Here is a 16,612-nt window from a genome sequence, read left to right as displayed (position 1 = left end):
AGCCTGGCCTACACACATCATCCGGGTCTCTTGTATCTGCCCCGTGCCGGCTCAATCCTCATTTAAATTTATGGCATCTGTTCCCAAACTAGCAGGATGTGTTTATAATTAATAAGAAAGACATGGGGAGATGTGTCCTTTTTTCTTCTTTAAAGCCAAACATCAGACATCAGCCTCTGCTCCCTGTGATAAAAAGCTTGCTCCAAAACCTGGTCCCCAGCTGCCAGCCTAAAGCCAAACCACAGGGCCTTGACCCCAGCAAACATTACAGAGCTCATTTGAACCTTTCCCAGGCTAAAGTCCTAATGGTTCCTGGGCTTGGAGCCCTCAGCCCAACTTAGCCCGCTCACAGAAGTGGGCACCAGCACTGCACGCTCTGGGGTGCAAGCAACACACCCCAAAACTTTGGCAGCCACCAGCCCAGGGAATAGATGCTACAGGCCAAAATCCTGCTGGCCCAATTCCCACATGAGAGGAATGAGCCCCTTTTCACTGCCTGTCCTCACCCCAGGATTAGGACAGCATGGAAGCGCAGATCAGGATATCCAGCAGCCACCCAGGATTTCCATCCCAGCACACCTGTTAGACCTGGAGACATGGCCATGCCCCAAGCTGTCAGACAAGCCCATAGGAAGTCCAAAAGCCACCACTGTAATGTGGCATGGGAAGCAATCAAGGAAGATAAAGAGCCCTGTGAATTTCCTAGGGTCCTGTAATAGCAGAGGAACTATTTCAGAAAACTGTAAGATCTGCGAAGCCTCCAGGCACCAGAAGGAAGCCAAACAAAGCCCTGTGCTCCCTGTCGGCTGACCAGGGAAATTGCTCCCTGCCCCAAGATGTGGTTCCAGCTGTGGCCACTCTCCACCACCTCAGAGAGAGACAGGACCACAACCCAACCCAGGAGTCAAATTAGGCACCAAGGGAGATGAGGATTCCTCCCTGGACTCTGCAGAGGACAGCAGACACCCTGAAGTGAGGGATTAGCATATGGCAAAGACAGCACAAACAAAGATCAATCCAGTCTCGCTTCAGCACACCAGATACCCAAGGACTCTCCCCTCTGGAAAGGCTCTGAATGAATAATCCTTCCCATGAATATTGAGAGCTATCTTGAAACAGTGGCTGTCTCTTCCCACCCACCAGCCCTTTTGAAGGCCACTCCAGAAGGATATCTTTCAAGCATCAAAAATTGCTTTTAAAATCCCATCTAAATTTATTTATGGCCAGTTTATCACACAGGGCTGCACCTTTCCTGAGCAGAGCCCTCACAAAAGCCAATGCATTACCAACTGGATGTTTTTTAAACCCTACTGGGGTTACACCTAATCCCACTTACTACAGAAAGTCTGGGATTCAGCCAAAGGATTTGCCCTGTCCTGAAGGGGGACCTTTGATAGGAACCCCATCCCCCTCCTTCCTCTTGGGAGGAGCAGGGAGGGAGAGCAACTCGATATCTTAAAGCCTACTTTAATGCCAAAAAAGAGGCATTTGTAGACGTTGTGGCTGAAACACCATCAATTTTTATTTCTCCTGCGCCAAGGCTATTTTGGGTTTGTCTGCCATGGAGACCAAGCCAGCAGAACCTGGTCCTTTCTATGTGCAGAGGCTGACGCCAAGCAAGGAGGAGCAAACCCAGACACCTGAGATGGGAGAAGGTCCCTGCTTCCTGCAGAATGGCACGGCTGCCCTTCTAGCCCATCCCACAGGGGTTATGGATGTTCTTTAAGCTCCCCTCTGCTTTCTAAGTGATTTCTAACTCCCACTTCATCTCAGCAAGGACCATTAAGCTTCTGAGATCTCTTGGAAACCTAAATAAAAAGTCAGAGAGTATCAAGAGATTTGCAGCCAGTGGTGGAAGGAAATGCTATCCATCCCCTGGACTAGGTGCTGAGGGGGTGGAAAACCAATGTCAAGCCTCTGGGACCTCCTGGATATACACAGTGTCAGGGTGGCTGGGGACCTGGCCTCCAGAAGGACACCACAGCCAAACAGCACACCTGGACCATCTTTTATAAGGACACAGGAATTCAGAGGGTCCTTCCACCCCAGTAAAAGTTTGGGATTTAGATGCTCAGCGATATGGTTGAAACAATTTCCTTGATCTTTTATTACCCTGGTAAATAATTTATTGGGACAGGCATTTTAAAAAATCCCATAAAAGACCTATAAAACATATTTATCACACAAAAAACCCTGTTCCTTGGCTCCAACCAACAAGCTGAAAACTTGTTTGTATACTTCACTGCACATAAACTAACCAATGCCTTGTGACAGCTTTAAGCTTTTTAACAGCTCTCTCCCTGCTGCTTTTTATTTCCATTTTTCTCTCTGTGAATTCACAAGGTAAAAAAAGAAGAACCCACCACAACAGGAGAGGCTTCTGCTGTCTTCCCAGTTTTCCTGACCCCTGGAAAATTTAACAAATGATGCTTCTTCTGGCTGAACAACACAACTCAAACTTGTGGTTATTCAGAGTGCGTTGGGCTGTAGGGGTTGGCAGATGTACACAGAGGGGAGGATGTGTGTGACTGAGGTGCCAATGGTAAAGGCTCTTTGAGCCTCAGTTTCCCTCCTGAGATCAGGAGCACTTAGTCATCTTCTGCTGGCAGAGGGCAGGGTCCATTTTTTGTCCAAGCCTTGAATAAATGGAGAATTCAACAAAAGGCTGAGGAATGAGCTCTCCCACCCAAAACATGCAGCAGCCACAGGCACCAAAGCTTTTTGGCACTCCTTTGGACAACAGAGGATTCAGCTGGATGAAGCCTGGCCAGCAGGATGAGAGCTCAGCCTGCTGCCAAAGTACAAAACTGGAACCCAAACCACATTCATTGCTGCAGGCAGGATTCCTGGTGCCAGGCAGTCGCACAGATCCGAAGGCAGACCTTCCACAGCCCTGCACGGTGTCCACAAAGCCAGACCTCAGCCAGGACAGCCCTGCCCAGCAAAATGCCAACAAACACAGGAGACCTAGCAAGGGGTGATCGACCTCACGATGGTCTGAGGTGGGTTTCTCCTCTTCCCAGGAGCAAGGGGAGCTGTGGGAGCAGCAGTGAGGCCAGACTGAGCCTGCAGCTACCCTGCTACCTCTTCCAGGTGCGCAGAGAGGCACTGGGAGGAGGGGGAGCACAGCCCTGTGGGTTAGCAGAGCTGGCCGTCAGGGCTGCCAGGGCACACAGACACCCAGGCATGCACAGAGCCCGCTCCAGATGGCATCGGGCAGAGGGAGCAGTCTGGGTCACAGTGCTCCCCATGCAGGACTTGGCTGTGTCCCATCACCAGGCATCTCATCCTGGTCCTGGTTCCAACACAGGAGCAATATAATCCAGTTAAAAGCCTTTTCAGGGCTCAACTGACATTCCAGCTGTGCTCCCCCCTTCACTGGGCTTCCCCTTCTGCCTTCCCACAGGACACACCATCCTGGGGGGAGGCCAGCAAGGACCTGTCACCCACAGCAACACAGCAGGGATGTCAGGCTTCCCTCCTTCCCCCTCACGGGACTTTCATCATTGCCAGCAGTGGAAGGAAGCAAAATGGGCACCATGGGCTGCAGCAGGAATAATCTCTCCAAGTTTGCTGGGATGGAGATACAGCTGTGGGCCTGAATGGGTCCTTTTGGCCAGGGAAGACTCTGGAACAGCCTTTCCCGGGACTCCAGGCTCAACTCTGGGGCCTCTCCCACCTTCCCTGAGTCCCACGGCTCCTTCAGCTGCCACTTCTGAACTGATGAGCACATTAGCAGTTAAGTCCATTTGCAGATTTAAAAGTCAAACCCTGCCACGGGAAATTAAAAGATAATGCAAAGAATTATTTTTAAAAATTAATCTTTATTACTCTCCACTCCCAAGCTGCTAATAAAAAAAATGTGTTCCTCATGCAGTCTCTATAAAAACAGGTTATAAAGCAGAGGAAGAGAGGGAGGCAGATGCTTTAAAAAGGCATCTTTCATCCCTCTGCCCTGCCTGCCGTAACCATCCATCTGCACCTGCATGTCAGCTCCCAGCAGTTCCCAACCCAGCCAGCCCCCTTCACCCTGCAAGGTAATTATTCCCCATTTCCATCTGGTCCCCCTTGTCCTCCCTGTTTTACATCTCCAGGAGATCAGCAATCCCAGGTCCAGATTGCAGCCTAGGAGGTAGTTTAATGGCACACCCTCCTTGCTCCAGGTATCCTTGAGCCCTGTATAAAGCAGGATGAATTACAGCTCATTACAGAAAGGGCAGGCACTTGGGAAGTAAACAATGCAGCTATTACAGATGCCAGCAACAGCTCCCCAACACCAGAGCAGGGCTGACACATGCAGGGAACCATGCCTGAGGAAGAGGTCAAGGATGCTCAGCAAAAACCAGTGAAGAGGCTGAGAGGGAGGTGGCAATTGCAAGAGTTTCTTCTGAAAATGCTTCTCTCTAAAGCTGTGCTCAAGAAAGCAGCTCGGTCCTTGATTTTCTAGCTGGAGTTTGAGCCCATGGAGTCAGATATGGGGCTGTAAACAGCTTCTATATCATGATACCAGGAACAAGTCAGCCAGGTTTTGGTAGGTCCAACAGCCACCACAACTGAGGAAGAGCACCCAGTTTAGCACATGATAGAGATAAAGAAGGCAGCAAACCCACCGGTTATGTCCGTGCTGCAGTAGAAGAAACAGCCACAGGAACAGATCTGTGTCCCACCAGCCCTCTGGCTACTCTAGGAGTGTGCCTGGCCAGAAGAACCACCACCACTGCTCCTCCAAAGCAGTGCCCCTGGGTCTGGTACAAACACAGCCAGGCCAGGAAGGAGCAGGGGGCTTCACAAAAAGAGAGATGAGGGACCAAGAGCTGCTACATTGCATGACAAGCACAGCATGAAAGCTGCTCCATGCCCAGAGTTGGGGCAAAGAAGCCAGTCCTGAGCATGCCCTGATGGCTCCATGAGACCTGCAAAGGCCAACCTCCCCATCCTCAGGTGAGCAGTACAAGGAGCAAGCCCACCCTCCGGCCTCCCCCAGGCAGCACACAGTGAGTTTATCCCAGGTAAGGCAGCCCCACACCTTCTCCTCATCGGGGATAAAGGCAGCATTTGGCCTTTTCCGACTCCAGGAGGGGAAGATGTATCTGGAAATGAGGTGCTGGCAAGGAGCAGGCACTGGGGGTGGAGGAAGGAGACAGGCAGAACCCCAAGCAGGCTCTAACACAACGAATGAGAACCCGCTGGGAGGGACAGTGCCTGCAGTGCTGCTGCCTGGGACACCTGTGGTCCCCAGCCCGGGCAGGAGCACAGGGGGACACCACAGCACAGCGAGGCAGGAGGTGGCTTTCTGAGGGGAGGTTGACTGTGATTGATGGTGCTGTGCTATGCTCTCAGTGATGTAGAAAATTAGAGAGACATCGCTTCAGATACGACCCATGTGAGACACTTGTTGTGTCCATCTCCTGCATGCAGGCGCCTCTCTTGGGAGCTCTCCCTCCAGCCTGCAGGCTCATTATTCAGAGTGCTGAACTGGGAAGAGCAATGCTATTTTATTCTTACTTCTTTCCTCCCCCCAAAACTACTGGATTGTATTATTCCTGGGAACACGTAAGGCACTGATTTCCTTGCTCAGCTACTTGAAGGAAAGTTTGATCCTCCTCAACTAGGAAAAAGTAGCCCTTCACTTTTTCTTTCCTCTCCTCAACCAAAGCTGGGAAAGGCCTTTATAAAATATAGGAGCCATTTTCTCTGATGGAAATAGTTTATTTAAAAACAGTGAGTCATGCTCCACACCGAGATGGATCTGATAGCTGGTATTCTACTGATGTAGCCTTTGCTATTGTCCTCCTGGCACGATGGTCCCTTCTTGGCTTTCAATCCCTTTGCCATTTAACCAGTTCCTGGTTTATTGTGGCTGCTATTGTCCTTGCCCTGCTTCTCTGCCAGAAGACAAAAGAGTTTTAAAACGGTCCTTAAGTGGGTTTTTAAAATATCCACATAGGCTTCCACAAGAAATGATGAAGCCAGTGGTCTAGGTCAGCACAGGCTGCTGTGTCTTCAGGAGGGGTGTCACACCACAGACAGGACACCACTGGGCCCTTGACTTCAAACAGTGCTGTCTCCCATTGGTAGGCAACCAGTTTCTTTCCAGAGAGGCATAGCAATCTGAGCTCACATTCCTTTAGTCCCAGCGTTTCCATGCTGGTCTAGAAATGGTAGAGGAACCTCTCTGACTGCTGCCCAAAAAATCCCAAACAGGCATTACAGTCCTGCAGCCAGTCATCTTTCTTCAAACCCCCCTGGAGCTCCAGGCACCTAAACCAGCCCAGGCTCTTCCACTTGGCAAGCATGGCCAGAGGAGACTGACCAAGAGGCTGGATGTGGGGACTGCCACCTCTGGAAAGGGCAGGGAAATGGTTGAGTTTCCTTCATGACTCCAAACTGAGCCCCTGGTTTCTCCTGCCAGCTCTCCACCTTGGGACAGCTGACCTTGTTGTCATGGCAAAAGGGCAGGTTATTTTTTTTAGCTCTTGGGTATCTCATGAACAGCTTCACATTTCCCTGCTTTGAGCCCATCACCCAACATAGATGTCCAGGCTCCTGCACTAAGGAGCCCCTCCCAAGATGACAGCAGCTAAACCCAACCCTGCTGGTCTTCTTTGTTGAAAGGACAACAATGCCACCAGCTGCAGCCCTGCCAGCGCTCTGAGCATCCCTTGGGTCACAGGGCACAGAGGGCTGGCCACAAGCAGCAAACACCAAATTCAAGTCAAAGTCTGAAGCAGTCAAGCAATCCCCATAGGAAGATGATTTGGAGCAAAGCATTGCTCTTCCTCCCTCCCACACATCCACCACAGACTGACCCCAGTGCCTCCTACCAATTTTCCCAGTGGTAGTTAGTCATCTGCCCTTTGGAAGTCCCTTCTGGGGGTGCAGAACAAATCCCCACACATCCCCCCTTTCTCCATCTGTTAATGGATTCCCTCCACCCAGACTGAGCCTCCCCCAGCCTGAGCTAATGGTAGGAAATTAGCATTAAAATGATGGTTTGCTATTAGCGGTGCCTCAGCGCCCCATCACGCTCCGGGAACACCAAATGACAGGCTGTGATTTCCCCACCGCGGTGCAGAGGGGAAGCAACAACGACAGCCAGAAGTGCTGAAGATACCCAAGGAAAGTTTTAGGCTCATCCCTCCCACCCCAGCAGCCCTTTTCGCTTCGCCATCCCCGCCGTGCTCATCCACCGCACAGGCAATCCTACAAACAGATGGCACCTGGGCAGGAAAGCAGACAAATTGGCTCTCACCTGCAGGAGCACTAAGAGCTTTCAAAGCAGACGAGCGCTCGCTCGCCAAGAGCCCCGCGGGGTGGAAATGCTGCAGGAATCTGCCACCGCTCGCCTTCCTCGTGGCTCAACAGCTCCTGCTCCCTCCTCGCCTGGTTGCAGGTGTGCAGCTGGCTCCTCATGGGAGCTGGTGGCAGGAGGAGGCTGTTGCTGTGTCCTGAATTGAATGGAAGAAGCAATTCAGGCTGAGCATCAATGGAGCGATGCTTTTTTCCATGTCAGCACAACACTTTGGTTTGGTGGGCTTGCAGCCTGGAGCGAGAGGGTTTTTGTGGGTCCCCACTGAACAGCCATCTGCTTGTTGAAAAATGAGCTCAGCTCAAGCTGCCTGCTCTCTCTTCCTGCCAAAGTGGGGCTCTGCCCTCCCAGAAACCTCCCCTCCTCGACCAGGTAACTGTGGCAAGAGCATGGATGGACAGAGTCATTTCATTTTTGCCTGCCTGCTCCTCTGAGCCCACCTGGCTGTAAGCTTCTCTGGACACAGGGGTGAGGGAAGCAGCTCACATACCAGCCAGGGGACACAGCGAGCCTGAAATGGGCAGGAGCATTTGGGTGCTTTCAGGGCATCTTATGTAGAGTTGTGCACCACTGCTGAAAAATTCCAAAGCTGCATTTTAAGCCTCTTAAGGGGCTTAGGTCAAACTGGTGACCAGCAACAGGACCCAAAGGAACAGCAAGAAGCTGTGTCAGGAGAGGTTTAGGGTGGGTATTAGGAAAATGTACTTCACTCAGAGGGTGATTGGGCACTGGAACAGGCTTCCCAGGGCAGTGGTCATAGACAGAAGCCTGCCAGAGCTCAAGGAGTGTTTGGAAAATGCTCTCAGACACATGGTGGGATTGTTGGGGTGTGCTGTGCAGGGACAGGAGTTAGACTCGATGATCCTTGTGGATTCCCAATCAGAATATTCTATGATTCTACAAAACAATGCCCTTCCCTCTACCTCATCCTTAACTCTCTTTAAAAGTACTTGGACCAGCAATTGTCCTCAAGCCCCAGTCTGCCAAATGCATTTTCATGGGCCTAAGAGGTGGAATGCAATCAGAATATTCTATGATTCTACAAAACAATGCCCTTCCCTCTACCTCATCCTTGACTCTCTTTAAAAGTACTTGGACCAACAATTGTCGTCAAGCCCCAGCCTGCCAAATGCATTTTCATGGGCCTAAGAGGTGGAATGCAAAAGGCAGAGGGAAAAGAATAGTAGTAAAAAGCAGGATAAAAAAGTTGTCCCTTTCCCCAGCATTCCCATCAGCAGCTGAGATGTGGGAGCAAGGAGGACTCATCTGATGATGGATGAGAGAGAACTGATCCTTGGTAAGGCAGAGCAGGAGCAGAAGGAAGCACTGCTCCCAAAGGCGATTCTCACACCTCCTTGGGATAAGAAAAACAAACATGAGAGGCAGCAGAAGCCCTTCTTCGTGCACATTTGGAATTCATCTCATGGCTCTGCCATGACCCAACCACACATTTGTATATTCACTGAGCCATACACCCAGCTCAGGCAGACTCCTGACATCTGCAGATGGGAAAGCCATTTTTCATAAAGTGAGGGTAAAAAGGGAACAAGAAAAAATAGCAAAACAAAAAAAGGCTCAGGCATAAGATGGAAAAGATACAACAGGATCAGGGCTGAGAGAGAAGCAGTCAGACTAAACCTTTGGATCTTTAAGCACACTAAGAGGTCAATCCCCTTCCTCTGTTTTCTACTGTGGCCTGGCAGCAGCAGGTACCTTCATCCTTTTTTCCATAATCAGCTGAAAAATGAAAACTGGACCCAGAACACCACCAAGGCTTTGTTGAACTGGCCCTTGGGGACAGATGCTGTAGAGGGGCTGCTGCAGCAGGTGGACATGGCACCTTTCTACAAGATCAGCTCCTGCTCAGAGGAGGTGAGAGGCAGCTTGCAGACAACACGAACCATTAACATATAAGTCTGCCCCTCAGACCCAGCTTAGGCCTGGCCCTAAAGGGGACAGGGGCCCCCAGGGCTCTGAAGGGACATCCCTGGCAGACCTCCTGCTGGTACAAGCCTGCCAGCATGGCAGAGGACCACTCTGTGCAGTGCTGCCATGATGACAAACATTGCAGCTTCCAATGGCCCCAGTTTGTTTCAGGCAGTGACAAGGGGTTTCCCTCTGTCCCGGGTCACCATGCAGCCAAGAGGCATCAGTGACAGGGAGCCACTGACCCAGACTGCAGGAACTGTGCTCAGCACAGTACGTGCTGTCCCCTGAGCACACGAATGCCTGCCCTGCTCCGCACCAGGAGCCAGCAGGGCCCAACGCAAGCCAAGGGGAAGGGGAAAGGGAAGGGAGAATTACCCTCATGGAGGGAAAGACTTCACCTCTGCCAGTGACATTCTGCTGTTGTCACCGCCAGCCATAACATCACCCTCTTGATGTGAAATCTGAGTTGACAGTGATACAGGAAAGGAGCTGAGAGGGCAGCAAACCCTGCCCAGCACTCTTTGTAACCCCAAACCTCCCGTGGCTTCCAGCCTCTGCACGGAGCACAGCCAGCACCTCATTACCAGGTTACTAAACAAGTGGATACTCCTTTTCCAGAGCCATGGAATAATGTTTTCTTGCAATTATCCATCCTTCTGGACAACTCCGAGGAGAATTTCATTTTGGTCTCTGCTGCATCCTCTTCATTTCTGAAATGAGAAACAGATGTAGGAGCCCACAACTCCTTTGCAAAACAGCACATGCAGCCATACGCTGAGGTCACAAAGCCTGAAGAGCTTCTGGTGAGAAAGTCCAAGTGCTTTCAGACTCACTGGAGGTGCATCGAGCCCCATTGATCCCTGCTGCCTGTGGCATTTCAAGCTGATACTCGTTCTCTTTGTCCCAGGAAAAGGCAAGCACAGGGCTGGGCAGCAAGGCTTGGTGAAGGTTACTGCTGAGACCTGGTAGAAATGTCATCCAGCAACACGTTTCAAGAAAGATTCATCCCCAAGCAGCCTGGCTCCATAATAAAAGTGTCAGAGCAGCTGACTTGCTTTCCCCCATTCTCACTGCATACAGATTTATCCTGTCTCAGGTCTCTCTCCCTCCATAAGCCAGCACGTGCCTTTCCTTTCAATAGGCTGGCAGTGAAACTCAGCCAGCTGAGATCGTAGGAGAAAAGGGAATACAAGAAAGGTGAAGGCATCACAGGGGGAAAAAAATGCTCAGGAGCCATGTTTTCCTCTCAGTTCTGAAATGGAGGAGGGCGACATGAGAGGTAACTTAACAAGAGAATGCTCCAAAATTACAGCAGCCATTTGTTCTGATGTTCCAAACCAATTCCTTAGCTGCCAGGCTGTGTCACCTCCCTCTCAGGGAGCTCAAATCCCATTCTTGACAAAAAACATCCCAAAAGGCATAAATATCTCCAAGCCTTCACCCTCCCAGCCAGGGAGCTCCTTCTCAGAGGCTGTGCATGTGGTGGGCACCCAGACAGAGTGAAGAAGAGAGATGGGGCTCCCTCTGAGTCTGTGTCTCAGGGAGCACTGAGAACTAGCTTACCTTCACCACAGAGATGTGATGTTAATGCAGCACCACAGGCAGCCCCTGAGAGAGATCAGTCTGCAGGGAATTAAAAAAAAAAAAAATACAGAGAAAGAGATATTAATGGTCCTTTGCAAACAAGTAAAAATACCCAGAATGGCCAGAGTTTCTTTTGGATTTTTTCTTTTCTTCCCCCAACTTACACCCAAAGGTATGTGCCACACAAATTAAAATGATTTCCCTCCAACCTGCAAGATAGGAGCAGGCAAGGCATCCTTCAGCTGTGAGTGAAAGAGATGGAGCCTGCCTTTGTCAGGAGCACGCCAGCCCCAGGGAGGTGAGGTGGTGGGGGATGGCAGACAGAGCTGCAGGGATCCTGCTGGTTAATTCCCATTAACTGGGACAGACAGGTCTGTGCCAGGCATCCAGCTGGGGTCCAGGGGGTGTTTCATCAACATCAATAGCAGAAGTGAATCCTGGGCACCTCAGCTGCTTGGGGGAGGCAGAGTAAGAGCAAAGAGCTGTGGAGCAGCTTTCCATGGAGCAGAGAAAGCCCCTACTACCACCAAGGCAGTCCTGTTAAATTTGCAAAACATGTTGCAGGAGGCAGAGGCTGTGATACCTCCTGGCCTCATGGACACTATCAGCCAAGGACATTGCTTTTCTGGCCCACACCCACTCAGCTATGTGCCCCAGCGCAGGTTTTCTCCTTTCAGTCGAGAGAGACAGTTTATTTCTAGCAGTGAGAGCTCATAGGCAGGAGGAAAACCAAGACCACCCCCACCAGACTATAAAAGCACTGCTTTGCTGTGTCACAGCTGTTCCTCACATCTGGATGCAGACAGCACTCAGAGCCCTGCAGCTGGCCCCAGCTCCTCAGTTAGCATTCCATGTCCTGTTAACGCCAGGCAGGGGAGAGGTCTGGCAGCCGAGGTGAAGGGCCACTTCATCTCCATCATGTTCTCCTCTGCTAATGAAAATGTTTCTCCAGCGTGTTCTTGGGAAGGTTTCCTACAGCTCCAGCCCTCGTGTGATTGAAGGCTAATCTCTGTTACTCTTGGCTGAATGGCAGTCCACGAGGAAGGTGATGTATTGTGTTTCCCTTCAACTTGACATCTAGTGGTGCTGGCAGAAGAAGAAAAGGCACCAGATGTTTCTGGACTGAAAGTGTACTCCTCCCAAAACTCTGAGAGGTCAGGGCAGGAACAGAGGCCTCACATGTACTGACATCCCCTAAAGTTCCAGCCTGCTTTGAAAGGCCACTTGGCTTGCCAATATCCTCCCTTCCAGAGTCAGTCCAGCTGATAGCAGTGGCCACAGGTGGCAACATGTCCTGCTGCCACCTCGTGGGACATGGCTGGCCTCCAGTGAACTCCCCATTATCAGTCTGGTCAGCACAGGGCTCTGGGAGAGAGGCCAAGGTCTAGAGTGCAGACTTTTTGGGAGGACAGCTTGTGACAAAGGCTCAACACTCACAGGTTCCTCTGCCTGGCTCCAAACAGTCACTGAAGCCTCAAGATGGGAAATTTTTCAATCTGTGATGTGAGCTTCCTTTTAAAATGCTTGGAGACCTCCTGATTAAAAAAAAAAAAAAAAAAAAAAAAAAAAAAAAAAAAAAACAGAGAAAAAAATCAGGCTTACAATCCTCTTCTGCTCACACTCAAGGAGATACCTGGCTCCATTATACACTTTATTCTCTGTTCCACAGCTCTGCAAACACATTCCAGGACATCTCCACCACCTGCTGCTCTCCTGCTGTTTCTCCCCTCACTGGAACCACCCAATTATCTATCATGGCACTTTACCCCCTCCATCTGCAAAGCTTTGCAGCTTTTCTCCTCCTTTTTTGCCCCTATAAAACCACTATCAACATTTGTTGAGGACACTCAAAAAACACTGTTTGCTTCCCTTTCTCCCACTAGCACTGGTTGTAGGGTGTTTACCATGGACCACACAAAATGCATTCCCCAACAGCTAAACCTGGAGGAGGAGAAGAAGGAGAATTTTAGAAAACAGACATAATGAAAAAGAAAAAAACTTCCAATGACTGGCAATTATTTCTATTTGATCACCCACTGTGCACTGTGCCCCAGACACAAATCACTCTTGGCAGGGTGGCACAGCTCGTACCTGCACGCACAGTGCTCAGGTGAGCACACAGGCTGTTTGGTGAAGGTGTTCCAACCTATTTGGGCACCTATTTGGGCTCAACTGGCTCCAGGCTTTCTGAGGGTCTCATATACACCAGTCAAATCAGAGGTGATGCTCTCCTCTGCTCCCACAAGCCATGGCCCATGTCCTGAAGCAGAGGCAAGGCACTTGCTCGAAGCTGAGGCCTGCCACGAGAGATTTCCCAAGAGATGTCCATCTGCATTCCCAGACTCACCTGTCCGTGTTCTCTGGCAGTTTTTCCTTCCAGGAGGCATGACAGCTACAGAGAGCAGTTGCAGGCAGCACAGCTCTGCCAGAGATGCCTTCCCCACCACAGGAGGACACGCTTTGCTCCCAGCCAGCGGGAAGGCGGAGGCACCCAGCACGCTGCCACGGTGGAGGAGGCACTCAGCCAGCCACTAATGCTTCCCAGTGTCTTGGAGCAAAGGGATGGATTAGCTTTTATTAGCTCTTATGAAGAGCACATCACTCCTGCCCTTTCCTCCTCTCACAAAGCTCACGCACAGCCTCAGCTGCGCTGCAAGTGAAGCAGAACCAACTTACCTATGTGCTGGCGGCCCCAAACTCCTCTTGGGTCTTGTATAAATCTTACAGATCTTAAATCTTAGGCAAACTGGGAGTTAGGATGAAGCAATCCTCCTAAGGGTGCTGCAGGTTCTGCCCAGAAGTACTTTTAAAAAAGATGGATGCTTGGCTTTTCCATCTGGATCTCTCAGGTGGCACCATGCACGGCCTGAAGGAGGGTATGGTCTCCAGGCCAGCCAAACCAAAGCCAAGGCACAGTCCCCAGAGCAGAGATCCAAGCCCGGGGCTGTTATTTGAGAGGTGGCCCGTGGTTTTCCCGCTGAGCCCCGCTGCCACACGCAGTATCCCTGACCCCCAGCGCCCAGCCAGCAGCACGGCTGAGGGATGCTGCTGCTCCAGAGAAGTCTCCCTAAAGTCGCTCTGGGGCTTGTTAGCAGGGTGATAAAGGGGATGAATGGCCTCAGAGAAACGCTCTGTCTCCTGCTGTGGCATTCATTATCCTTTAGCCAGGCAATTCTTCACACCAGCCAGGAGCTCTGGGCTGGCTCGTTTCTCGCTTCTGGTCCGCGGGGGCTGTTTCCCACAAGCGGCCACGCTCGGCTCTCGCCGGTCGCCCCAGGCAGCTCGAACGTGCCCGAGGAGCGGCAGGGGCGGAGCGCTCGGAGCTCATCACCTTCCTCCCACACAGCCCGACTGCTTTCCCCAACACGCTGCCCCGTGATCCGAGCCACAGCTGCCCCATCCCCGGATCTGCGCATTTTCAGCCTGATTTCCCAAGGAGCGCAAGGCATGTGCAATCCTGCTGCATCGGTGTGTCCTCTGCCCACTCCCCAGCAACTTCTGACACTGCAAACAGATTTCTAGCTGATGTGACAGAGCAACAGAGGTCTTGGAGACAGTCAGAGTCTATAAATTTCATGGGAACAGACTACCAAACAGAGGAGAGACATTATTAGCACCATCCAAACTGTCGTGTATCATCCCTTATTAGACATCAGACAATTTGTGTGGGAGAGATGCTATAAATATCCCAGGAAAGGGAGATGCTCCATTCAGCACAAATGACTTACTGGACACTAGACTCCAAACCCAAACTGTATATCCAGAGAAGATGAGATTTCATGGATCCCACTGCACACAGTACCAACAGGAGAAGGTTTCAGGCCTGTTTGATAGCTGATAGCCAGCCAGCTAAGATCGCATGTTAGCCTTTGGAAAGCCGATGGAAATGGAATGTGTGCCCTTCCCTAGTCCTTCTTTGAGAGACCAAACTGAAGTCCTTCTGCATTTCCAGCCTTAATTACCATCCCAGACTCGTGGATGAGTTCAGCTGCTGCCTAAAATGGAAGTGACATGCCCAGCTCCAAGGGGGAGAACTGATGGGCTGAGCAGCTCCCTCACCCCCACAACTCTCCCACTGCCTCTCCACTGCATGGACAGAGATTTCACCTTCCAGAAAGAGGTTTCATCCACAGACTGCTGCCAGGAAATGCCAGGAAGGCAGGCCAGAGTCAGAGCAGTGCCTGGTGAGCTCTCAGCGGGATCACTTACACATCAAGCTGCTCATTAGCTGTTGACTGATGGGTGGCACTTGAGAGAGAGCCCATTCTTCCACACACAGGTCCTTGCTGCCCACCAGCCCCAGTACAGATCTGCTGGTGCCAGCACGGGGCTGGCAGGCAGCAGCATGGGTGTCCTTCCTCCAGGAGGAAAGAATGAGCCCCAGAAACTCCTCTTCTTCCTTCTGAAGGGGATACAGCAGCCTCCTGGTTCTCCCTTAGTGTCAATTAATGTTCTCACATCCCCAGTGTGATACAGCCTTGCTAGGGCTGAGCCCAGCATTTCAGTGCTGCCTGACGCCTCTGTCAGAAAGGCTGCCCTGTATGCAGTTTGGGGATACAGCAGGGTGATCCCTGTGCTCATTTAGGATCTGCACTGGTAACCCAGTCCTTACCTGTTCCGAGTGTCATCTCCAGCTTCAGGCATTCCAGAGCCCTGGCAGAAACCAAGAAGTGAGAAATAACCTTTTTCACTCCAGCTCATTTGTGACACCATCCCAGCTGGCCAGACACATTTTGGGACTTCTCTGATTCACCTGGTAAAGGTCAAGTCCCAGGAGGCACTTTCAGCCTGGTGGATCACGTATCACTTGTACCTGTGGGGCTTCAGCTCCACAAAAAGACAATTTAAACATGTGCTACAGCACATCCTTTACTCAAAAAAAAAAAAAAAAAGGGATTTACACTCCAGGGGTGGTGACTCCTTGATCTGCCCAACAAAAGGAGGGATGGGGACTGAATTGAAGCTTATGCTCATTAAAATAGGAGAAAAAAAAAGAAAATCCAGAAATCTAGTCACTCTATCCTAATTGTTCTGATCCAACCTTGCACAGTGTTTCACTGAGCTGAAGGGCCGCACCTGAAAGTGTGCCAAGAGCGGCATGAAATGTTAATGTTGCAATTAAAACAATATGAATATTGCAGCACTGCTCTGCTGCTTCCCATCCACTGAACAATTCTCATTCAATAGAAGTCAAGTTACATTTCAGGAAATAATGAGGTCTGCTAATTAAGTCTGGCCTAGGAAGACAGCAGTCTTAAAAAGAGGAAAAAAATATTCAGATCTCCCCAAAATGTGTACATTTGCTGCTTATTACCTGCAAAGGGGAGTCATTAACGCTGCTCAATTCCAGGATCACAGGTCAGCACCACTGCTTATTGCACACATCTAGAGGAAAATCTCTTTGTAATGATAAAATGCATAAGTCATGACCTGCCTTGTCCCCAGGGCGGAGCAGGAAATGCCAGGCTGGTCCCACGCTCTGAATGCAGAGAGCAGGTCCCTGACAGTGAATGCCAGTCCCAGGCTGGGCTAGCGAGAGCCAGCCCAGGCTCTGAGGGGCTGAAGGCACCAAATCACATTCAGCTGACACAAGACAGATCCCAGATTATGCACAGGGAAGGGAATTTTCCTCCACAGCCATTCACACAACTGAGTGACAGTGACACTGGCTTGAGTTGGTGGAAGCCACAGGGAAAGTGGCCACAGGGACAGTCCTGGAAGGACAAAGACTTGTCAGGAACATCTTGTGTTTTAAATTTTTAAAAAGGCAACAGAGCCCCCTTCCTGCCC

The 16,612-nt window shown here is 50.8% G+C and overlaps 1 long non-coding RNA gene across 2 annotated transcripts; it reads right to left on the bottom strand.

Annotated features, from left to right (window-relative positions):
* Nucleotides 1-4,642: 4,642 nt before the first annotated feature.
* LOC137479145 (uncharacterized) lies at nucleotides 4,643-16,193 on the bottom strand. 2 transcript variants are annotated; one of them, XR_011001990.1, is made up of 3 exons: nucleotides 10,802-11,977; nucleotides 9,823-9,948; nucleotides 4,643-7,543 (listed from the first exon to the last, which is right to left on the bottom strand). It is a non-coding gene; the product is annotated as an uncharacterized lncRNA (long non-coding RNA). The 2 variants fall into 2 exon arrangements; XR_011001991.1 differs by lacking the exon at nucleotides 4,643-7,543 and adding an exon at nucleotides 16,137-16,193 and having other exon boundaries at nucleotides 8,337-9,948; nucleotides 10,802-10,861.
* Between the last annotated feature and the right edge of the window lie 419 nt (nucleotides 16,194-16,612).

This window comes from Anomalospiza imberbis, chromosome 9, assembly GCF_031753505.1.
Source record: "Anomalospiza imberbis isolate Cuckoo-Finch-1a 21T00152 chromosome 9, ASM3175350v1, whole genome shotgun sequence".
In the NCBI taxonomy this organism is placed as follows: Eukaryota; Metazoa; Chordata; class Aves; order Passeriformes; family Viduidae; genus Anomalospiza; species Anomalospiza imberbis.
This window is presented reverse-complemented; position numbering and strand designations above follow the sequence as displayed.